The following is a 26,571-nucleotide window of genomic DNA, read 5'->3' on the forward strand; positions in this document are numbered from 1 at the left end:
GAAATTGTCGTGTCAGCTTGACACTCTCCCTAGGCAGGTGGGCCTGGGTAATTAGGAAGCTAGCTGATCATGAACCAGGCAGAGGGTTCATTAAACATTCTTCTTTCCATGTTTTCTCTCTTCTTTCCTGCCTCAAGGTTTTGCCCATTGTCTTCAGTAATAGATATTTATTTAGAAGTATGGAGTGAAATAAAGTTCCCAGTCTAAGGTGCTTTAACATGACAACAGAACAGAAATTAGAGCAATCTGCAATTCGAGATTAGGTGTTTGTCTCCCAAACACTTGGTGGTGATACATACATAATTGGCAGTACAGCTTAGCTGCAACCGTTGTCAGTATGAAATTACCAAGTTTCCTTTGTCATTAATCTTGCATCATATGTCATTAAGGCCTATTATATATTATTGCTATGAAAATAATTTGGACATCACATGATCTTTAGAACCTTGCAGGTTAGCCCAGCGTACTTGGCACCGCTCTTGATAGCAGCTGTGGTAAGAAAATTTTCTGAGCTTGACTCCGTGTTCCTTCTTCGGGTACTGTAGAAATAAATGTCACACAATTTATTTAAATGTGTTATATATGGCACCCTTGCTTAATTTAACGATTTAACATATTTTGTTACAAGATTCTCCTGAACATGACTGTAATGCTTAAATTCACATCTAATAAAATGTGCTGAACCATTTAAGCTTTGACAACATCATACAGAGAATTTTGTCTAAAGCAAAAGGCCAATGTTTTCTCCATGAGAACAACGAGAACTGTGGTTTATCTGCCCTTCCAGGAGCTTCCAACAGACAAAAATATGTGAATAATTGATAAAAACACTGAATTTTGTGCCAGGCATTGGCTTGCTGTCCATACAAAGCATTTATTTGACAGAGACTGACAACTATTTCATTAAAGGAAATCTCACTGCAATTCCCAGAGATTGTTGTTCAAAGGTATGGGCACCCAGTTTTGATGGAAGAGAGACTTGTACTTTATAAATTATCCTTGTGCATAACATATTTCTTAATCTATTCTTTATGGATTGAACAAATCACACCGAGTACTTTCTATGTATCTTGAAGCAGGGCTTAGTTTTCCTGGATGCTGAGGGAATACAAAGTAAGACCTGCATTTATATACTTGCTAAACTTTTACCACCTCCCCCTACCTTGTCCCTTCTGCCCATGGTTCTTTGGAGGATTTTAAGATGTTTTGAAGTAGATTTGAATTAGTTTTAAGATTTGTCAAGAGACCCTTTCTTCTAATCAGATATTTTGAAGACTAATACTAAAGTAGTTCGACATCAAAAGTGGATTTATGTCTTATATGCAGTTCATTGATATCTATTTGTTCTAGTATGGTCAAGTCACTATATCATTTAAATCACATCATAAATCAGCCATCAGTATTAGCTAACAATGCTTGAGTATACATTTGGAGCTGAAATTGTATCCAGATTGTCACTGCTATGACTAGTAAATTATTTTTGATGTGTTATTACTTAAATAAAGTACCAAAACATAAATTCTCTGTTCTGAATCAATCAATAATGAGGTCAATTTTTTCAGAGTATGTTCATTATAGAAAATTTAGACATGTTTTTTTTAACTTCAGTTTGCTTAGTATAAGAGTGAGACTTTTCAAGTCCCTAAAAGTACATCTAAAAACAGGATCCCTCTGTGTGTGTGTGTGTGTGTGTCTGTCACCTGGGTGCAAGATGACAGAGGCAGATAGAGCTGAAGGAATTTTCTAAAAATAAAACGCACTGCGGAGAAGCTGTGCGATCTTACTGGGAGTGCCAAAATATCAGTGCATCAGTAGCCAAGAGGATAAAAAGGGTATAAAAATTCCATTTCCTCAAACTCCACACTGTCCGGGAACAATGTAGGAAAAAGCAGCAGTGCCAAGCAAGACCTTAACTTGAAACACAAAAGCTCTCCAAAGCAGTTTTGCGAAAGATGATATTTTAGGCAGAAGATCAGCAAGGTTTGTAGTGTGCCTTTATCTTATTTATGTGGCTGCAAAAGCTGGAAATAATGAATTTGGAAATTGGATTCAGACACAAGAAAATGAGGTACTTTAGTTCTCAATATCAGATGCATATCAGTTCTCTCTCTCGTTTTCTCTGAAACACTGCTTTTAGACATGTATCAGATTATGCGTCCTAATTCTAACCTGTTCCTTTATGGGGCCATTGCTCCTCAGGAGAAAAAGACAAAAACAAAAACAAAAACAAAAAAAAAACAAAAACCAAAAAACCAAAAAACCAAACCTTGACTTTTTATCACAGGAACTGGGAAAGCATTTATATGTTGCAATTCCCACATGACTGATACAGAGAATACTCAATAAATAAAGGAATGGTAAATCCAGGAACAGTCTATAATAGACTGATTTTTCAAATTTTGTAATAAACTACAATATATGACCCAGAATTAATATTAATATTGAAATCCATCCCTGTTTCTCCTCATTCATCTTCTCACATCTGACTCACGGCCATTGTCTTTGCTTACTTCAACCTCTTTGCTGGAATCTAATCTATGGTTGCTTATTATTCTGCTTCCTGTACAGGATCTTTATATATGCCTTTTCTATGATAGAAAGAGCAAAGTGCATTAGTAAACCTATAACAAGGTTTACAAAGTAGCTTAAATTCCTTGTGACCAGCTGATCACAGGCCTGAGACCTGACTAAGGCATATGAACTTCTGTCTTTTGTACTGGGAATTAGTGTGTGCAGTTATCGCCCTCTGGAGATACATTTTGAATGTAATGAAAACTCGTCATACAATAACCGTGCCTCAAGTTTAAATCATTACTGAATAGTTGCATAGTGCATTCCATCCGTAGTGTTTATAGTTGGCTAAGCCGTAGATGTTACATCACATACTGTTTTCATTGCTTTTTGGGAAACAGTTTCATGAAGCCCGTGGAACTCAGACTGGCCTTTAACTCTTTTTACAGCCAACCATCATGTTGGACACTTGCTTTTCCTGTTTCTACCTCTCAAATTATGGGATCGCATGTATGTACCATCTTATCAGCATTCTTGTCAGAACTCAGAGCAAAATATTTCTACAGTGTTTGAACGTTACTACAATATTTGCTTTCAATATGCATGTTCCAAAAATACAGTCAGACATTACTTATTCACATAACCTTGCAACATCTGATCTGAAATATATACTAAATATATGTATACTGAATATATAGCTTAGTGAAGATTATTTTATTGCTCTAGATTTGGTTAGGTATTTATTTACTAGAGCAAGAGGCAGAACTATAGAGATTTACTGGGAAACACAATTTTAACGTATTGCTAAGGTCCTCACAGTATTAACATTTTGATTTGCAGTATCGTTGCATTGTTTTTCTTTCATGAAACTTTTTTAAGGAAAAGGAAACTATGAGTTGTGCTTAACTTGAGAAACATTTAGTAAGGCCATTATGATTTTGGCAAATGGGCTTCAAGCTGAGAATTTAGAATTTATTTTTGTCACACAGTGGGTAGATTAAATATGACCTGAAGCACAGTGGATATTTAGTCATCACTTTTCCTTTCTTTACACCTTTAAGATGAAGCTCATTCCCTTAAAGAAGCTTTATACAAAAGTGTTAAAAGTTATGAGCATAGGTTAGTAATACCTCAAACAAAACATTTCTCAGAGTAAGTTTATCATTGACTTTGCTTTTCTGTAACTCCGATTTCTGCTAATGAACATTTTCTGAGCAATGTCTTTATTTACTGCAAAAACTTATTTCATAAATTAAAAAAAATTCCCATCAATAATTTCTTATCTAAATCAGGGTGGCTTCTTACCTTTAAACGATATTAGACATTCATTTTAATAATTTCTCTTAATTATTAAATGACCTGGTCAGCCCCCTAATAACTGAGGCACAGACCTCTGGGTTTATTTAATCAGCTCTTGAAAATTAATGGGGGAGTTACTCGTAATCTATATTTCTGTTCACTAGACTCCTAATTCTGTCTTCCCCAAGTACTTGCTGTTTGAGTCTTGCCTGGGTTACTTCTGCTCTAGCAGTCTGTACTGGGGGTGGGGGTGGGTGGGTCAGCATTTCACTAGGGCATGTGCTTCTACCCATTGCTTCTAATGGAGACCTCATGTGCCCTCTGTCTTCTTCCTCCTCCTCTCCCTTTTACTTTTCTCATGGTCCTTACCTGTGTTTCCCAGCTTGGTAACAGGTACTCTGCCTTTTTTACTTTTTCCAGTAACTGGCTGTACCCACCTTTATTTAAACAATAGCTTTAAATTGGGGAGCAAGTTCTACATACCATCATATAGTATGTATGAGCATATTCTCACTGGGGGCAACCAGATCTTGGAAGCCAGTATTTAAAACATTTAACACCAGAATAATGAAAACCCTGTATCTTCTAGTGTTAGCCTTGTACTCAGACCTCTGAAACATATGGTCTTTTGTCTCTTCTTAGTCATTTTTTTTTTTTTTTTGTCTTCTCAATGAAGAAACTCTTCTTGTTTGTTTATTTGCATTTGTTTTTTTTTTTTTTTTATTTTCTTGGAGACACTGTTCTCTATAGGTCTGTGTATCTTGCTATGTACATCATGCTGGTCTGAAATTCACAGATATTCTACGGCATCTCCCTACAATTTCTGGGAGACATGTGTGTGTGTGTGTGTGTGTGTGTGTGTGTGTGTGTGTGTCACCAGTTCTATGAAGCCATTTTAGAATGTCCTTTAAAATACTCTTGATCACCTTTCTTCAAACGTTGCCAGGTAATCCTTTTTCTGGATAAAATCATTGCAACAATTTTGCTTTATTAATACCATTCTGGTTCAGGGCACATATATTTTTAATTATACCATTTTCATAACAAAATACAAATACCCTAATATTTGTCTGTTCCATTATATAATTATAATTATCATATATGATTTTATACTTTAAAAATAAATAACACTCTAGTTGCAAGTTTTCTATATTAAGAATTATTTTTTTTTTTTTTTTTTTTTTTGGTTTTTCGAGACAGGGTTTCTCTGTGTAGCCCTGGCTGTCCTGGAACTCACTTTGTAGACCAGGCTGGCCTCGAACTCGGAAATCCGCCTGCCTCTGCCTCCCGAGTGCTGGGATTAAAGGCGTGCGCCACCACGCCCGGCTTAAGAATTATTGATATTACATTGAATTCCTTCTTTTTCTTCTTCATTTAATTTATATCTTGAAGGAGTGGGAGCAAGGAGAAATAAATCAAAATAAGAATATTTAGAAAAGCCTCAAATAATCATATTATTTCATGGTAATATAAATTGCATATAAGACACTCACAAACACAAATATAGGCTGTTGCTTCCAGAGGTGGAACGTAAATCTGTTGCTGAAGTCCCCATGTTTTTTGGACACAGGAATGTGAAGATTCAAGTCTTGATCTTACTTGACAGTCTTCTCTCCGAGGACTGAGGACTGGCTCTCACGCGCTGTTGTCTCGCCAGCAAGAACACACATGCGAATAACCGGATCCTTCTGCAGCAATTCTTTATTATGCTAGCTTCAGCATGAAGAGGAAGACCCTGAGCCCCCAAAAGGCGCTGCTTATATACACCTCAGTGCGGCGGGTCCACACCTGATTGGTTGCTCTCTCAGCACACCCCAGGCTGGGCAGTGACTTGGCTGGAACACACTCTTGCACATGCGCATATTGCTTGTTTACCAGTTAGGCCACGTAGGCACAGCAGAAACCGGCGCCATCTTGTAATGGCGATTGCAGATTGATAGGGATGGCTTCCCACATCTCCCCCTTTTTGTTTTATTAAGACGAGGCTGGTCTAGGCCTCTGCAGTTACGTCCATCTGCTGTGGCTCCTGTTTTAGGTCGTTCCTCTAATGTCACAGGCTTACCCATCATAGGGTAACCGTATCACCACCGGGCCCCGTGTATTAAGTTAGTCTGTGCATGAGGAAAGTTGCCTGTCTCTGGATACCACAGTGCTGTGTGACAGTAACTGCTAGATGGCCTAGGGTGAACTCTACAAGCAAGGCCAGCCCAAATTTTACATTGGTTTATTAGGAAAATCATGATCACCCTAACACGTGCAAAGAGGAAACCTCAGCGATGTGCAAGGGCTGATCAATGATTGTCGAGTCTCTCTCCTCCTGGTGCAATGGATCCATAAATCCGCGGGATGCTAGAGCAGAGCAAACCAAGACTTGCCAATTACTATTTTAGCATGGATAACCAAATTTCAGGGGAGGCCCCTTGTTCAATGGCCACAAGTGCTTGAGTGATCAAGACCTTGTCACGTTTCTGTTGAGATCTGAGTTTGCAAACCAACCATAGCATAAAGACTATCCCACAACATAAGGCTGCGCCAAAAAATATAACGCCCACCCACTCCTTAAAATAAGAAAATGCAGAGGTAAGCCAAGAGGTAAAGTCTCCAAGGGTCACTGATTCCACTCTGGTTCCATTAAGGTTCAGGATCTGTATCTGCAGCCTCGTCTGCAAACTTTCCAGCTCCTGCGACCAGTTCCCCTTCAGGTAATTCGATAGGTCTGTACTTCTAATAAAAGAATCATTAATATACCTAACGGGAGTAATGCACACATGCGGAGTGGATGCCACACAACTCATTTGTACGACACCTATCATCTGTTCCATGTTATGTTGTAAAATATCCATTCTCTGATTCACTAACATTAACCCTGAGGCGATATGAGAATCCACCCTTTGCAGGGTAAGCAATGCCTCAGACGTTTTTTCTGCTATCTGACTTATAGTGTCAGCAGTATTATTTGATCTGCCCAATTAGAGATAATCTTTTTCTTTAAAAAATATACAGGGTGTAAAAGGTTTATCCACATTATGCACAAAGCATAGTGTATAATTTAAATGAAAACTAGTACTTTTATATACCCGTGGCTCTTGAGGAGTTTGTTGTGCATAAGGCACATCCAAAAAACATTCCTTTGCAAAAAAATGAAGGCAAGGTAGAAGAATTGGAATGTACCGGTAAAGGTACTGGCCATGATCTTACTATGGCCAACAAAGGTATACTTATCCTGGTCTCAATCATCAGGAGCAAGAGGATCATCTTGGGGTTCATCTTGCTCTTTCACGGTCCTTGTCAGTCGCATAGGGACCCAAAGTGGATTTTCTTCACCCTGTGGAAAAACACAAATAGCTCCCCGAGATCTGATTAAGATAGAATCCGGGCCATACCATTTATTATCAAGGACATTTTTCCATTTGACCATTTCCTTTGGCCTATAGGGCTCCGAACTATGACGATCAGCTGCAGAGTGACCATGCTCATCAAGATTTAAAAAATTAGTAGTAAAGAGTGCCATGGAAACAGCTACTCTTGGTATGGAGGGTATTACTTCATCAACTCCCCCTTTTTGTTTTATTAAATAAGATTTGATAGTGCGATGAGCACGTTCCACAATGCCTTGTCCTTGTGGATTGTAAGGAAGGCCAGTCAGGTGTGAAACATTCATTTGATGGCAAAATTGTTGAAACTTATTAGAGATATATGCTGACCCATTATCAGTTTTTAGAATTTTAGGTTTACCCCAAGCACTCCATGCCTCTAGACAGTGCTGTATTACATGTGAGGCTTTTTCACCTGTCAAAGGTGTGGCAAACATGATGCTAGAACAAGTGTCAATTGACACATGTAAGTATTGACTTCTTTCAAAAGAAGGAACATGTGTGACATCCATTTGCCAGGCCTGTAATGGCCTTATACCACGTGGGTTTATTCCCATATAAGGGGTAGGTAAGAATTCACAGCAATTTTGGCATTGAGTAATAATTTCTCTAGCTCCTTTTCTAGTTAATGCAAAACGGTGGTGTAAAGTTTCAGCCGTCACATGAAAGCGCTTATGAAATTCTTTCGCTTATTTAGAACTTGGGGATGAATAAGAATGTAAGGGTTGAGGTTTATTAGTGATGTGTTTGTGTGTCAAGTTGACAAGGGGTCAATTGTACTGGCTAGTTTTGTGTCAACTTGACACAGCTGGAGTTATCACAGAGAAAGGAGCTTCAGTTGAGGAAATGCCTCCATGAGATACAACTGTAAGGCATTTTCTCAATTAGTGATCAAGGAGGAAAGGCCCCTTGTGGGTGGGACCATCTCTGGGCTGATAGTCTTGGTTCTATAAGAGAGTAGGCTGAGCAAGCCAGGGGAAGCAAGCCAGTAAAGAACATCCCTCCATGGCCTCTGCATCAGCTCCTGCTTTCTGACCTGCTTGAGTTCCAGTCCTGACTTCCTTGGTGATGAACCGCGGTATGGAAGTTTAAGCTGAATAAACCCTTTCCTCCCCAACTTGCTTCTTGGTCATGATGTTTGTGCAGGAATAGAAACCCTGACTAAGACACCTACTTTCTCCCCTATTAAATTCAGTGTATCTGGTTTTATGGTGAGGACCTTGATTCATTTGGACTTGAACTTTGCTTAGGGTGACAATTATGTATCTGTATTCATTTTCCTACATAAAGACTACCAGTTGGACCAGCAAAAAAAAAAAAAAAAAAAAAAAAAGAAAAGAAATTCTTTCGCAGCTTCTGTTCGTGAAGACAGAGCAACGGCTACAATTTTTGTTGCTTTATCTGCCAAATCATTCCCATGAGACATCGCACCTGGGAGGCCTGAATGTGCTCTAACATGAGTAATATAAACAGGACGTCTCTTGTTGAGTAAAACAGAGTGTATCTGTTGAAAAATGCCAGCAACTCTGCTAGAGGATTTAATTAATCCAGCTGCTTCAAGAGTATTAACTGCATTAACCACATAGGAAGAGTCAGATACAATATTAAGCGGTCCTGGGAAGGTCTCAAGAACCTCCAGTACCACTAAACATTCCGCAACTTGAGGTGAAGTTTCATTATATTGCTTAGATACTACCTTACCATTAGTTACATAAGCACCTATACCAGTTTTTGATCCATCAGTATACACCACAATCCCATCTATGAGTGGATCCTTAGGTGTTACTTGTGGAAACACTATAGCCTGACTCAGGGCAAACTGTAAGATTGGATGGTTTGCGTAGTGATTGTCAATCTGTCCTGAAAAGAAGGTGACTAAAATTGCCCAATCATTAGATGTAGCTGCCAAGGTCTGAACTTGGACAGAGGTATATGGTACAATCAAAATATAAGGTTCTTTTCCAAAATAAGTACTAGCTGGTTTTAACCCTCGAAGTGCAAGTTGTGCAACTGTATTAGGGTACCAATCTATTATCTTTGCAGGAGATGCATTAGGATGAATCCACAATAAAGGCCCATTTTGCCACAAAACTGTCGTTGGTAACTGTGCAGTTTTAAAGACACACAATTCAAAAGGCTTTGACTCATCAATGCGTTGCAATTGAGCGTTTTGTAAAGCATTTTCCACAATTTGTAAAGCCTGACCAGCAGCGGGGGTAAGTGCCCTGGGGGAGGACATGTGAGGGTCTCCTTCCAGGATATCAAATAAAGGCTTAATTCTGCAGATGAGATTTTCAAAAATGGTCTTAACCAATTTATATCTCCTAGCAATTTTTGAAAATCATTTAAAGTATTCAAATGATCTCTGCTAATCTCTAATTTCTGAGGAACAATCTTATCAGGGTAGATAATTGACCCCAAAAAGGTTCCCATCTGGGCAATTTGCACTTTCTCTGTGGCAACATGTAATCCCCACTGTTCCAATGTTTTAATTAAAATGGGAAATGCCTCTTGCAATATTTTCAAATCTTTTCTGCACATCAAAATATCATCCATATAATGTATCAAAAGCAGCGATGAAAACTGATCTCTGATTGGCTTAAGTGCCAGCTGCACATACAATTGACACATCGTGGGACTATTTGCCATTCCTTGAGGTAAAACTTTCCATTGATATCTCTTATCAGGCTCTGCATGATTACTTGCCGGGATAGTAAAGGCAAATCGTTGTCTATCCTGAGGACACAAGGGGATGGAAAAGAAACAATCTTTAACATCTATAACTATAATTTCCCAATCTTTAGGTAAGGCTGAAAGCAACAGAAACCCTCGTTGAACTGAGCCAAACAAACACATTTGAGTGTTAATAGCTCTTAAATCATGCAAGAATCTCCATCTTCCGGATTTCTTTTTAATCACGAAGATAGGAGTATTCCAAGGTGAATAAGAGGGTTCCAAATGTCTGAGTTGTAATTGCTCATTGACCAAATCTATAGCTGCTTCTAATTTTTCAGAGGAAAGTGGCCATTGAGGAACCCACACAGCTTCCTCTGTGAGCCATGGTATGGGTATTGTACCCTCAACGGCCCCTTGGAAAAACCCAGGCCTCTTCTTCCTATATTACCTTCTTGAGGGATTGGCTCCAATCTACCCTGTTCTTTCTTTCCCAGCCCCTTTCCTTCTTTATAACCCATCTTCATCATCATTTGTGTGGCCAGCAAAGGATATTCCTTAGCCAAGACCAGTCCTAAAGCTTGTAAGATATCTCTTCCCCAAAGATTGACAGGGAGAGGAAAAACATAAGGAACAAAATGTCCCGATTGACCTTCAGGAGCCTGTAACCTTAAGGAGCATGAACTAATAGTGGGGCTGGCCTCATACCCTAAACCTTGTAAAGAGTGAGATGACTGTGTGACGGATCAAGATTTCGGCCACCAATAAGAGGAGATAATACTCTTATCAGATCCTGAATCTAAAATGCCTTTAAAGGGTTTTCCTTCTATTTGCAATTCCAGGGAGGGCCTAGAATCAAGATTCATGATTAAATAAGCTGAGTCATTTCCAGAGGAGCCAAACTTTCTGATGCCCCGAGAGAGGCCAGAAGAGGGAAATCGATTATGCAAGCTTGGCAAGATCACTAACTGAGCAATCCTGTCTCCTTGGGAAATGGAAAAAAACACCCTGAGGGCAAGAACAGAGAACCTGAATTTCTCCTTCAAAATCTTGATCTACAACTCCAAGGTGAACAGTAAGTCCTTGTAAAGTCAGAGCAGAACGGCCCAATATCAGGCCTACACTTCCTGTCGGAAGGGGTCCTTTAAAGTCTGTGGGGACAGGCTGTACACCCATTTGTGGCATTAACATGATTCGGGAGGTGGAACAGAGGTCCAATCTTGCCGAGCCTTCTGTTGCCCTACAGACCGTGGGGTCCATCTGTTGATCACTGGAGTCCCATATGTTTTGGGGCCCTGAGACCTGGGGCCCTGATACCCGTTTTTTGACTCTTCTTCATTATCTTTTGTCTGAATAAGCTGTCCTCTGATATCCCTAACTGAATGGCATTCACTGGCCCAATGCTTACCCTTCCCACATTTTGTACACAGTCCTGGTGTTTTCTGCCAAACAGGAGCACGGCAATCTCTCTTTAAGTGTCCTGGCTTACCACAGTTATAACAAACTCTGCACTCCACTATATTCAAGTGCTTTTGCCCTTGCAGAATGGCGGCCGCCAAACCTGCATTAGAGAGCGGTCCTCCAAGCTCTCGGCAAATCCTTAGCAAGTCCTGCAATCCTTTGCCCTTTCTAGGTGTAATTGCTGTCCTGCACTCCTGTGTAGCCTGTTAAAAGACCAGCTGCTCTATTAGGGGCATTGCCTGCTCTGGATCCCCAAAGATTCTTCCTGCAGCGTCCATCATCCTGGCTACAAATTCTGAAAATCGCTCTTGAAGTTCTTGTATAATTTTTGTCAGATGTCCTCCTGCCTCTCCTTTCCTTGAAAGTGCTTTCCATGCCTTAATGGCAGCAGCTGAAACCTGAGCATATGCTCCCCAATTATAATTTGTCTGGTTGGCAGCATATTGTCCCTGACCTCTCAGTAGATCAAACGTCCAATTCCTCTGTTCTCCTTCACTGGCGGCTTGCGTTTTAGAGGCATCATACCATAAGGCTTTCCATTCTAAATACTGTCCCATATTAGTGAGCATAGCCTTTGCCACCATTTGCAAGTCTCCCTGAGTCATGGCCAAAGTAGCAAGTCTTTCGACTTGAGATAAAATAAAATTGTCACTAACTCCATAATTATGGACCGACTTGGCAAGTTCTTTGATCTGTATGTGCTCCACAGACGCATGAACACGTCCTCCATCCGCTGCCTCAAAGATAGGAAACATCTGCTGTAATTTTTGCCACTCGTCTCAAGGGATAAAAGTATCTGAGCGAAAATTTTCCACATAAGGTGGAGGGGCACTAGGGCCTGAAGACCGAACAAAGACCTGACCCTTGCTTCCATTCCTTTTGGACTTCCTCTCTGATTCGCTAGGCCATCTTTCATCAGGATGATATCTCACTTCCTCATAAAGAGCTGCTTCCTCTTCCAAATCTTCCTCATCAGTGGGACTAAGCTCCTCACTTGAATTCGAACCATTAAGTCCCAGAGCCTCAAGTTCCTTTACCGGATAAAGGCTCCTCTTTTCCCCGCTCCTCTCTCTTCTCTCTCAGGGCGTCCTTTCCCTGTTCTCTCACTTCCTCGGATCCAGGGTCCGTGGAAGAGCCTTTTATCTTAAGTATACCCTTTTTTCTTTGAGCTCCTAATATTTTACCCCGCTCTGTTTCTGACTTGCTGTCTTGAACCTCCTCCAGCACCCTCTGTCCTGCTTTCACTATAAAGAAAAGGATAAGTGCCGCAAGAACAATTACGAAGGCTTCCACTGCCCCTTCTCGTTGTGGAAAAAGACCAGAACCAAACATGCCTCTCAGAGTTTACCTTGAAAAAAACTAACCTGGCTGCAGTTCTGAATCTGCCCCGCTAACGGAGGGTCTCCTCAGCGCCGGTGATGGTAAGTGCTATTGTCTCGCCAGCAAGAAAACACACGCGAACAACCAGATCCTTCTGCAGCAATTCTTTATTATGCTAACTTCAGCATGAAGAGGAAGACCCCGAGCCCCAAAAAGGCGTTGCTTATATACACCTCAGTGCGGCGGGTCCACACCTGATTGGTTGCTCTCTCAGCACACCCCAGGCTGGGCAGTGACTTGGCCGGAACACACTCTTGCACATGCGCATATTGCTTGTTTACCAGTTAGGCCACGTAGGCACAGTGGAAACCGGCGCCATCTTGTAATGGCAATTGCAGATTGATCGGGACAGCTTCCCACAACTGGCTTCCATTGTTCCAGAAGGTGCTGTCAGCAAAGGAGACAAGCAGTTCATGAGAGTCCTATCCAGCTGTGAAGCCTATGAACTATGGCTTCTTGCACAGGCTGTATCAGCAGGTATTGTCATGCATTCCTCCTGATCAGATATTACTAAATGTTTTCCTTTATATAATCTTCAGTCATTAAATAAAACACAAGTACACACACTTTTGCAATGCAGAAGATTATAAATAGTTAATTTATGGACACATTCAACAATTAGAAAACAAATGATGAGAAGTAAAACCTGGGGCTGGAGAGATGGCTCAGTGGTTAAGAGCGCCGCTTGCTCTTCGAAAGGTTCAATTCCCAGCAACCACATGGTGGCTCACAACCATCTGTAATGGGGATCCGATGCCCTCTTCTGGTGTGTCTGAAGACAGCAACAGTGTACTCACATACATGAAACAAATAAATAAATCTTAAAACAACAACAACAACAAGAAAGAAAAGAAAACAGAAAAAAACAGAAAAGTAAAACCTGGTTGTTCCTTTTGGGATCTTAGAAAATGTATATGATTAAATTTTCAATAAATTGGAGGGTTTCAAGATAACTTTCTACAAGAATTGTTTTATTCAAATTACTTTTTTGTTTTATAGTCCTTCCTGTTGTCATAATAAAATATGACAAAACAAACTAGGAGAGAAAGGATTTATTTCTGGTCACCGTTCCATATTACATTCTTTCACATTAGGGATGCTACAGCAACAGAAACTTGACATACTTGGTCATCACATCCATAATCAGAGAGCTAAATCAGTGACTGAATGTTTGCTTATACTCAGCTTGCTTCCTTCACTCTGATACAATTCAATATCCACTGCACAGGGAATGGCGTCGCCCATACAATACAGGTGTTTCTACCTCAACCCAGTTAAAAAAATCTTCCATTTGTAGCGAGAGACATGGACCTGCTCATGAATACTCTTTGGTTGGTGGTTTAGTCCCTGGGAGCTCTGAGGCTGAGTTTAATTGATACTGCTGTTTTTCCTTTGGAGTTGCAATCCCCCTTCAGCTCCTTCAGTCACCAGACTCAGTTCAATGGTTGGCTGTTTCTGCTTCTGTGTCAGTCAGGTGCTGTCAGAGCCTCTAAGAGGACAGCCATACCATGCTCCTGTCTGAAAGCACTTCTTGGCATTAGCAATAGTATCAGTGTTTGGTGTTTGCAGGTGGAATGGATCGCATGGAGGAACAGTCTCTGGATGGCCTTTCCTTCAGCCCATGCTCCATTTTTGTCCCTGCATTTGTTTTAGAAAGGGATAGCTGTGGCTTAAAATTCTTTAGATGGGTGATTGGCCCCATCCCTCCACTGGATTGCCTCATCTGGCATCAATGAGAGGGGAGGCCGTTGGTCCTGTGGAGGTTTAATGCCCCACAGTAGGGGATGCTAGAGGGTTGTGGCAGGAATGGGGATGGGTGGGTGAGGGAGAACCCTCTTTGAGGCAAAGGGCATGGGGTGGTGGTAGGGGTAGTAGATGAGATCCCAGGAAGGGGGATACCATTTAAAATGTAGACAAATAAAATGATTAATAATAAAAAAATAAAATGAGAAAAATAGAAAAAGAAAGAAAAAGATCAGGAAAGAAATCTTCCATTGGCGTGCCTACAGGTCAACTTGATCCAGTCAGTCTCTCCCAGTGTGACTCCCAAAAGTGTACCAGATTGTACTGAGTTAAAAAGGAATAACCTTCCCAACTTGCACGGATACATGAAAGAACTTCATAGCTAACCAATATACTGCTTTAAGATCTTCAGATGGTTTCAATATTTTGTTTAGACAGAATAAACCATTTTTTAATGATGAAGAGTATTATTAAGTAGTTTATTTTCCAAATTCTACATAAAGTATTTCATTACACTCCTATTTCTATCCCTTCTTTGTATATAAGTGTGATTTTTAGTCTGTATTAGTGCTCTCTTTACATTTGCAGACTATTAAATCTCTCCCAATTTCCTTTTAGCTCTCTTCATATAGGTTCTAAAATATTTTTTTTTTATTAAATTTCTTCCTTGATTGCTATTTGGAGTGGGAAATTGCTTCTTATTTCTAGGTTTCTAGCGGGTTGTTATTTCTTAGTTATACTTTTAATTTAAAAAGAAACACCAGACCATCATAAAAGTCTAAAATACATTTCAAAGGAGCCTTTTTTAACCTCTTTACCAAATTGATAACGTTTCCTTGTTCTTTCTCTTCCCTTTCTCACTTTGATTTTTCTGCAAAATTGGACAGTGAACTGTGGACATAAGGAGCCATCCTCTTAAATGCCTTCAGATATATCTCTTAGCAGGACATTATATTAAATGACCACATAAATTTTTAGAAAGTTTAAAATTGTTAGAAAAATATTTCATATTGAAATCATGCTCAGTATTAAGATACCTTCCTGCATGTCTCCTTCCACATTTGGCCAACAAAGACTGTCAATCTCATATGGTTGTCTCACTATGATGTTTATGACATATATAAGTTCTAAGTTTTCTAGTATAGATTTCATTCTGGATTGATTTGATTGTTTTCATGATTAGATTGTTTTCAATTTTAAAGGCCCATTCAAATGTATAAATGTCTGAGAATTATATGAAGAACAGTTTTCATTAATACCAGAAAATGTATTGTTACCTCTCTATACAGCTGTAATGCAAACATTAAAATTCACAAATTAATATATTTCAGCAATGATGTAGAGTAATTAACATCTCCCATATAAATATGTGTATATATACATATATTTATGTGTGTGTTTGTATACATATATACATCTATATGTGTACACACACACATATACATATCTATATAAATGTAGATATTTTTTAATCTCAAACTCTCAGTATGACTGTACACTTAGTATGGGCCTATATGGAGATAGTAAATGTTGAATTGGTTACACTGTAGATAGTTCTGCATTTAGATTGGTGTTCTTATAAAAGGAAGAGATGTTGCATTACATAAACAGAATAAAGTTCATGTGAAGTGTAGAGACAAGTTCTCATCTACTAGCCAAGCAGAATGGCCACACCAAAAACCTAGACAATTGGAAACTTTGTATTTCCAGTCTCCAAAACTTGAGGAAGAACAATATCTGTTGTGTAAACCACCTGAGCTTAAACAAGGCAGTAGGGAATTTTCTTAATAACAAGTGATGGTCAGGGTCCATATGATATTACTGACAGTGATCTCTTTTATTTAAATCATACTTGTTTTAACTGTAAATTTTTCACAGTAACATGCAGATATTTTCCCCAAGAAAGGGGACCCCTTAGAAAAATTTCTCTATAACATCAGCAATCTCCTGTCTTTGATTCTAGTATAACAATAAGTATATTGGCTAAATTTCTGTTGGTGTAGTTACTTGCTTGGCCAATTTCTGTATCCATTTTTCATTGCTTTGGTTTACCCCCTATTAGGGTGGTGGCTTTTTTCTACTCCTCACTGCCCAGGATTTGACAACTAATGCTGGGTTAGCTCACTGTGCCAACACCCTTGTAATTTATTGAATATTGGCCATTGGATAGTGGCTTGTCCAAGTTCACCTTCTCACATACACCACCTTCTCCAATACCAACAAGTATTTGGGAAACTAAATTTTAAAGCACCAATGTCTAGATTCTAGGGTATATGTGAAAGAAGAACTCTAATATATAGTCTTAATAACACACAGGTCAAGAAGCTAGCCACCACTCATCAGGTACCTGTACTTTCCCATATAAAGTGTGACACCACCTCCCCATGATTTCTTTCCTTCTATCATAGCATGTCTACTGATATAGCCACTGTTCTGACTCCGATTATACTATATGATACAGGTGACACGAAGTGGAAAGTAGTGAAACATGAATGAGTATTCCATCGGCAGAAGGGCAATAGAGAGGGAGTTACCTTTTTAAGAAATATTCACACTTTTGAACATAGATATAGGTCATAAAAATCTATTGCTCAAGTTGCTTTTGTTGTTCTGAAGTTGATTGATTCCCTATACTGGTGTCAACTTGACATGTTCCCTTAGAGTGACTGTGTATATTCTGTAAGATGCCTCTATAAAAACGTTATCATTTTGGTAAAGAGGTTAAAAAAGGCTCCTTTGTAATGTATTTTAGACTTTTATGATGGTCTGGTGTTTCTTTTTAAATTAAAAGTATAACTAAGAACAAAATATTCATTAACTTTGCTGTTTAAATCCTATTCCAATTTCAGACTCATTTCCATTCTTAAAAAATTTGGATATTTAAAATTAATTCTTTGAGGATTCAACACAATGAATTTTGATCATATTCACAGTCAACTTTCAATAAGCCTTCTCATGTCTACTCCTGGCTTCCCAAAGCCAAATTATGTTCTTTCTCATAACTTTTAAATAAACTATCATTCCCAATTTGTTGGACTCATGCACTCCTGGATACAGAGATATCCACTGGAGAGTACTCTACCTTCTAGTATTCATACATTAAAAAAAAAATGACTCTTTACACCTAATAGTCAACAGTTGTCAATCATTCATCAAATAGAGCCAATTCTATTCTAGGATGCTGATTGTTTTTATCTTGGGCAGATCTTGTATAGGATGTGAATTCATGAGTATAAGGGACAGTCCTGTCCAGAAGACATTGTTTTGATCCTGACATCCACTCTGGGGGATTCCTGCCAGCAACATGGCTGACAGTGAAACAATCTCTGAATATATAAACAAAAACTTGATTCAGCTCAACTTTGTCAGTTAGGCTGGCTCAAACATCTGGAGTCTGATGCTAGACAGTGTATTCTAAGCTTATTTATACACAATACAATTTGGAAGAAAAGTTTTCTGGTAATACAATCCCTGGTGCACAGGCATAGTTACATTGATACATCATTCAAAGTGCACACCATTTTTTTCCATGAAGATGGGTTCTAGAGATAGGCTGCATATATTAGCATAATGTAAGGAAGGATCTTGTATGACTTTGGTCATACAGATAGCATAGAGGTCATTTGGTTTATTAGCCTCTTCTGGTTCTGGGGTAGGAGTTAAGGGATGCCCCTGGCTATATAGACAATGTAAGAGTCATCCAGGCTATTAAGTATCTCTGGTCCTTGTTGTGGGAACATAATATACCCTGGCCCTTCAGATAATACCTATCACCAGGCAATACATCACTTCCAATTCTCAGCCATCTGGATTTAAAAAAAATAGGTTATTCATCTTTTTCTTTGAGAAGACAAACACCATGTGTTTAACATTCCTGGCTTTCCTAGTGATCTGTGAGGACAAGAACCTTTGTGCTTCCAACATTTTATGGTCTCTAAAACTTACAATCATTCTGTCTCGTCTTCTGTGATGGTCACTGATGGGAAGTATGATAATATCACATGTTTTTGTTTAGCACTATACTGAAATTCTCTACAATCTGAGCTGTTGTCTGCTTCTGTGTTAGCTACCATCCACAGCAAAAAGAAACCTCTTTGATGAAATCTAAAAGCTTCCTAAATTTATTCATATAAATATAGGAATTAAGAGCCTATTTTGATACTATGTTCTCTTAGTAGAGTAGTAGAAGTAGGTTTATTTACTGCTGAGCATATGCGTTCCTCAGCCTTTGTTTTTTTTAACAAGATTTATAATATAATTCATTGGAGAAGTCAAGGAACCTTTTAAATACTCTAAAGACCATGAGAAATTAGACAGTACTAACTTACAAATGAAAAAAAAAAAAGACATGGGAACATACTTGAAAGTTCAGTGAGGATCTTCCACAATAGCTGAAAGCACTCAACATCCTACAATATTCTTTCTATTAAACTCCCAAGATAAGTTCAACTTAACTAGTTATTAACTCAAAGAATACCTGGTCACTGCCCTTTTGTCACCAATAAGCTTTCTGAGCTCTCTTTGTTCTTCCTGGATTGAACTGGGTGTAGACAAGGAGTAGGTCCTTTAGTACTGACAGCCCTGAGATTTTGTGTATTGAAGACATGCATGCTGGGCTTATAGCCTCAAAGGCTCATAGCTTCTACACAAAAGCAGTAGGTCCTGTTGGCTGCCAATTTTAGAAGTAAGAAAGTCTAGCTCCTGGGGTTCATATTAGAGAATTACTGTTTGGTTAGCTGGCACCCAGTGGTCTGGCTCTCAAGGATAAAAGAAAACCCAAGCTTTAAACAGTAGCTAGGAGCACTATCAGTTTTCAGTAGTCTGTGTCAAAAAGTGGCACATCTCTCACACACCAGGCTTCAGTTCCTTTTGCTTTTCATGCTTAGATGATCCAAGGAATTCTTTCAGAGGCTATATAGCCTCCCATTTATTATCTATTACTTTCTACATGCCATAGTTGTGGGTCTGTGCATTTTTTGCATGTCTACTGTCCTTCACTGTCACAACTGCCTCTTCTATTTATAATCCATTGTCACTTACTTAGCATTGCCCTCTTATCCTAAACTGCTTGTAAAGAAAATCCCAAATGGACAAGAACATCCATTCAGGAGGAGCACTTTATTGTGTCCAAGGCTAAAATATGATGGGGAAGCCCAGGAGAGACTATTTCCAATAGACTTTGAGAGTGAGTTGAATAGCTTGGCTATGTAGCCACAGGGGGAGTCTGGCATGAGTATGCCATGAAAGTGAAAAAAAATATTGTACAAGTCACACTACAGCCCAGAGTTCCACAAATCACTCACAATGTGCTGATGTGCCAAGGAGTTACTGTCCCTCCTATGACAAGGCAGAATAGCAGTATTGGCTAGCTTTCCTTGATGCTTTTCTCCTGTGGCATGCTACTTTCTAAAGTGGGATGAAGTTTGCTTTAGTCGCTGTGACTTGAGTAAAACTGCATGCAGCCAGAGTTTTGGGCTTTGGCTTCACTGTTCTTGTAGCTGTCAAGGTCTAACAAGATCATAAACTACATAAAACATCTTGGACACCATATAACATTCCAGCCAGTTGCTAGGGAAGAACCAGGTTTGGAAACAGCAGGACTGCCTACATCTATTTTACTTTGTTCATAGAACTAACTGTTCTGTTTAGAACAACAGCAAAAACCCCAAGATGGTTATAATAAAACATTCAATATAAAATTAGCCCTCTCAATAGGTTTTTCCCGTATTGCATGACATGTAACAACATTGAAAACTGCTTAACCCATTCCCAGAATGTTAGGTCAAGTCTCGTTCCTCTGTCTAACTCATTCAACTTATAGACTGGTCACCTTTAAAAAATTTCATCCAGTTATACACCCACGTGATCTTCACATTTCCATCAAGAAGACATTGTCTGTAACTGTTGGGCCAGTTGGAAGACCAAGTTGTTTTGCTCTGTAATTTTATTATGGAAACTTAATAAAGAAAAAAATCATCAATTAATTTGTAGTACTTATTTTACACAGAGGATATATTCTACATTCTGAAGAGTATTTGTAATCAAAATAAAATTGTATCTTCTAAATATTGTGGTAATGATTTGTACTATAAGTAGTACACTATCAGTTAAAATTACCAGCAGTATAATAACAATATAATTAGGGAAGGTCCTGATAAAATAAAAGTTGAATTGACTAATTCTACAAAATCACCCCTTATTACTTAAAACAAGAAACAGAAGAAAAACTTAGACATATAAGCTATAATTATGGATTATATACCTTCCAGATGCCATATTCTGACATTTTAAAGCCTTGCCATACTGACAGCACTGAAATAAAAAGATGACAATGACTGATTAATTTGATTTCTCACTTTCTTCTGTAAATTCTATTCAAATCCAAACCGTCATTCACTGTTCATGGATGACCTTGATTTACTGCCATGAATTAATTCATTTTCTTGTTTTTCTTGTGAATATTTATTTAGGTGTGTGTGAATTTGCATGCAAATATGTCTTTGTGTATATCACATACATGCCTCGTGCCCTAAGTGGCCAGAAGGGAGCACTGAATTTCAAGAGACTGAAGTTATAGCTGGGATGTACTATGTGGGCACTAGGAACCAAACTCAGATCCTTTGTAAGAGTGGCACGTGTTCTTAACTGCTGAGCAATTTCTTTTGTTTTCTTATTTACTTTTAATTATTATTATTATTATTATTATTATTAATTCTTTATTACTCCTTTACAGTCATGCCGTTACCCTCCTCCTGTCCTCCCCCCTGCTGTTTACCATCACATTCTTCCTGTCTCCAAGAGGATGTCCTCATTCCTTCACCCCCACCCTACCAGACCTCCAAAAGGTCCTCAAGTCTCTTGAGGGTTAGGTGCATCTTCTCTCACTTAGGCAAGATTTGACAATTCTCTTCTGTATGTGTGTTGGGGAATCTCATATCAGCTGGAGCATGATGCATGGTTGGTGGCTCAGTGTTTGAGAGATCTTCGAGGTTCAGGTTAGTTGAGGTGGCTGGTCTTCCTATAGGGTTGCCCTCCTCCTCAGCTTATTCCAGTCTTTCCCTAATTCAGCCACAGTTGTTCCTGGCATCTGTCCTTTGGTTGGGTGTAAGTATCTGCACCTGACACTTTCAGCTGCACGCTGAAATGTCTCTTTTTCTCTATGCTCCCTGATTTCAGACCAAGGTTTTCAGTATCTTTTGCCTTCATCTAGGAAGGGAAACAATTCATCTAAAGTGTACTTCTAAGTGCACTGAAGCCCTTTTCTATTTTATAGTTTGTTCAATTTATATGGAAAAAAATTAAAATGACCTCATGAGTGAGATGTGATACAATGTGGAAAATGTGCTACTTTGTTCAGAATCAATCTTAAAGAGATTTGTGTCACAATAAACCTATAGAAATGAATTGATTGTCCAAACATACATATATGCATATATCTTATGTAGATGTGTGTTTGTGTATTTGTCAAAATACCAAAATGGTATTTGAAAAATTTGAAGATAAATTTATGCTTCAGGCACAAGTCCCCACATTTTCTTTCCAACATGATGACACACACATGAATTAATGAATTTCTCAGTGAAAGTTTTTACATTCTTGGAACAAAACATTACTAGGCCCTCTATAACCTCTAGAAGGCTTTTTACCAGTTTCATATATAACATAGATATTTTTAACTATAGAAAAATGTCACTTCATTTCATTTATTTGTGAATAAATGACCTGCTATTTCATTAGGTTTAAGCTCAAGTTCATGGAAACCACTCCAAATGTATTACGCATTATGAGCTCATGCTTGATCCGTTTCCTCCATCCCATTTGTCTTAAGGAGATAGTTTCGGCTTCTAAAATATCTAATGCTTCTGCTAGACAAGTTCTAGGTTCTTATTTGACTCCATGATTCATATTTCAATAGACATCCCTATAATCTTGCAACATACAAATTGTTTCCCTCATCTGGTTTTGAGGTTTTTTTGTTTTTGTTTTTTTTTTGTTTTTTTTTTCTTTTTTTTTTTTTTTCTATTCAATTATTCACAAGAGAGATGTCCTGTGTCTTATGACACTTTAGAAGGATTCAGTTATAACTCTCTTATCTCTCTCAAGAAACTTTCTGTTTCTCACCCAGATTTAGTGATGAAGCCAAACTAATATTATTTGTTAATTAAAAATAACTTAGAATAAACTTTGCTGCTCATGAAATATGTTGTTAATCATTGAAGAATTTATTTATACGATTTTCCTTTGTTTGACAGATTAGATAGCAGAATTTATGCTTCTTACTAGAATTTGTTATCTAGAAGAAGACCCAGATAATATCCATGTACACCCAAAGTCTTTTGGAATAGCAGTGTAACTTGGAAGTTGTTAAAAAATATAAAAGAGTGTTAATCTGCTAAGAAAACTATCAAAACATGATAATGAATTATGTCTTTTTTATGGAAAATCGGGTATGTTGAAAGCTAGCATCTATGCAAATAACACAGGAAGTACTTCAGAATGTAATTAAGATAAATAAGTGTTTTATCTTATATATGCATAATTGAGCTTCCAACATGAAATAATATCTAGAGAGACTGAATAAGGTCAACTGAAATACTCCAAGACTTAAATTTAGAAAAAATACACAGAGAAAACAGTTGGTTTTGCAGAGTTAACTTTTTCCATTTTCTAAATAATCATTACATAGGTGCAGATTTATGACAAATAGTACTTAAAACTTTCCATTTAAATGCTCACTGTGCCACACTAAGTGAAAATTGGCACGGGAAATTTTTGAGAAAGAACTTGATGAGATTTGAATGTATGTGTCAACTGCTAACTACATAATCCTGGAAAATTGTATAGATGAAGAAACAAAGCTGGAAGACCCCTCTGAACACCATCAAATGGATTTTATATAACTGCAAGTCTCCTAGAGATTGGATGTGTTTTAGTTATTATATTTCTATTTCAGACCAATAGGAACATTTTCCTTCATGAAATTCTGAACTTTAAAATAATGCTACTGATTTTTGTGTCTAGTTTTTAGCACATAAAATTTAATCTGAAATGAATGAGGAAATCAATGGATTGCAGCTTAGTAAGGATGATACTAGTAAGTTATTTGTAACCTTGGCGTTGGAAATATGTGCCTCATTGGTAACACATACCAAAACTCTAGATGCAAGGCACAGCACAATGACAGTCACTTCCATCTTGTCTTTGTTAGGGTTTTACTGCTGTGAACAGACATCCTGTAATTGGGTTTTTCATATCTGTCCTTGGGTTTTTCATATGATAATTGAAAAGATTATTTAGAACTCCATGCACCTATACCAATCCTAAAAGTAACATAAACAAATAATTCACAACCCTCCGTTTTTAAAAACAGCTTTTACAATTTATTGATTTTTATGTGCATTAGTGATTTTCTGTACACATATCTGTGCAAGAGTACCATATGTCATGGAACTGAAGTTTCAGACAGCTGTGAGATGCCATGTCAGTGTCGGGTCAAACCTAGGTCTTCTTGAAGAGAAGCCCATGTTCTCAACTGCCAAGTGATCTCTCTCGCCCTCTATGCAAAAGATTATACAAGATCTAGAAGTACCCAACTTCTGGGTGTTGAGAACTGAGGACAGAGATTGTAGTCCAGAGGCAAGGGGTTCTTTTCTACTATGTGTAAGTGCCTTTGAATTCAAATGTTGAAACAAAGAAAGAACAAACAGATGTGTAGTTAATGGGCCCAGGTCCACTGAAGCTATATGATGGACTTGGATAATGAAGCCCTCAATATTTTCTATTTTGTTTGAGACTTGTGTACTTTTAAGAAATGTTCATTTTCTATACATGTCTCCTTTTTACTTTGTGCCCCCTGTTTTCTTTCTTCTTTTATTCAAATCATAAGCCAGTTGTAACACCATTCTAAAATGATATCTAAGCATACTTACCGCTTTTAATCTCTACAATTTAATAGGTTTGCCAAATGCAAGTATATCTCCTTAAAGTAGATTCTGAGCAATTCTAATTCTATCAAATAAAATCCTAAGAAAGTATATCCAGTGCTTTTTTCATTTGCAACACCATGAACCAAAGACCTTAACTAAATTAACCTCTGACATTTCCAGTTTCTTCTCTCCCAGAAGGAAAATCATTACAATCTATTGATCAGACTGCCAGTAATTCTAAATTTGAACTCAACAGTTTTCTTAGGATAATGGATAAATTACCATCTGGAAGAATCTAATATAGTCTCAAGTATGTATGCCTAAATATTTGAAGCCTTACATTCAATCTTGCCTAATGAGCAAGAACAATTCACTTTGTTCTGGATATCCATAATCTATAATAAATATTACTTTCTTGCATCTATGTCATACTGTTCTAATTGGCACAGACTAATAATCCATGTTCTCTAGGAAGAGTGTTTTTAAAATTTTTATTAGTAAAGAAGTATACATTCCTAATTTCATTACTACAACAAGGAATTATGACTGGTTTATAACTTTTAAAATAAGTTCATACTTGAATATTTAGGCAGAAAGAAATTATTGGCACATTGTATGTAAAATCTTTCTTGTAAGATCTTCCAATAATGTGATAAATTAGCCCTAAGTCTCGGGGAAATTTGTCTTGAGAACAGACATAAAGTTGAAGCTTTCAACAGTACTTTCTAGAAGTAGGAAATCTAACTGATCAATCTGATTTTAATAATTAAAACTTATTTACCATTATGGCAATTTTGTAAAAATTCACTTCTTGATGTACTAGGAAACAAAAATTCTTAATGGTATTACAGCTAAATATTTTCTTATGTTTACAAAATATTTACATGTGTGTCTTGTAAATTGGGCTTTTATAAAATGTTCTGAATTTTCTATTAGTGTTTCCTATTTCTAATAAAACAGCTCTTCAGGAGGTACAGAACATATGTTCATCACTAGTATTAAAATTAGTTTTTCTTTCAAAGGAGACAAATATTTTGATTAAAGGAACTTTCTGTTGCCTCCTAATTTTAGTTTCTGAATGTTGCATGCTCCGATACAGAAGCTGTACGTCAGCAAAACCAAACTTTCATCTCTTTCTTTATAGTTTGCAAATTACATGCTACATTTTGCTTAATGCCCTTTCCAGAAGTACTTTGCTGATTTTGATTTCACTGCAACTTATAACTGAGACAGAAAAGTAAGGTCCTAACCTTACATTCTTACAGTAAGTGTTCTTGCTCTTGAATGTACTCTAAACAAGGCACCATTTTCTTTAGTGCTGCTTTGACACAAGAGATGAATACTTTCTCCTCTAAAGTTTTCCCCTCCAGCTCACTTCGTCTCAGCGTGAAGTTGCTCCTCTCAATCATTTACTTGATTTAAAAGATTCACCTTATTCAGCTCTCATAGTTTCATATATAAAGGGATTGTATGCTATTACAACTGACACCTATTTTATTCTACAGTATTTTCTGGAAAAAATTATAGATCAGTAGATAACTTATCATCAAGCATAATGTGAAAATCAAGGAATGTTATTTAAGAAAACTAGGATTAGTTATAATATATGCCTGATATTTGCAATTAAAAATTAAAATATCTGTAACTCTTTCTGGGATAATTACATTTTCTTATTTCTATCATCACAAATTGGTCCATACAAGAGCAGAAAGTAATTTTATTGCTCAGAATAGATTCTATAGTATATAAAATAAAAATTGTTTTTAATTTAAAAATTTAAGCATAAACCAATATGTACAATTATACCAGACATAAAAATCTTTACATATTTGCTGTAAAATTACAATTTTTATTTTTAAAAAATTTTATGGGTGATTTACCTGCATGCCTGTCTTTACACCACATTGGTGTCCCTGGAAGGCTGAAGGATGGAAGAATATATCGGTCCTCTGGGATTGGAGTTCACTATGTTTGTTATCTGAGTGCTTGAAATCAAACTCAGGACTTCTGAAGAAGCAGTAGTGCTCTTAAACACTGAACCATCTCTCTAGTCCAAGTATTTTACTGTCAACATAAAAAAAATTACAAACCGACCTTCTCACATCCTCCAGCCTGTCTGTCTTCTAGGAGGTTTGCAGTAGACCAGGGACACAGGTGAAACTCCAGCACAAATACCCACGGCAGCTGGGACACCCCCAGTGACC

The sequence above is a fragment of the Mus caroli genome, unplaced genomic scaffold, assembly GCF_978045245.1.
Source record: "Mus caroli unplaced genomic scaffold, Mus_caroli_1 scaffold_16, whole genome shotgun sequence".
Lineage (NCBI taxonomy): Eukaryota > Metazoa > Chordata > Mammalia > Rodentia > Muridae > Mus > Mus caroli.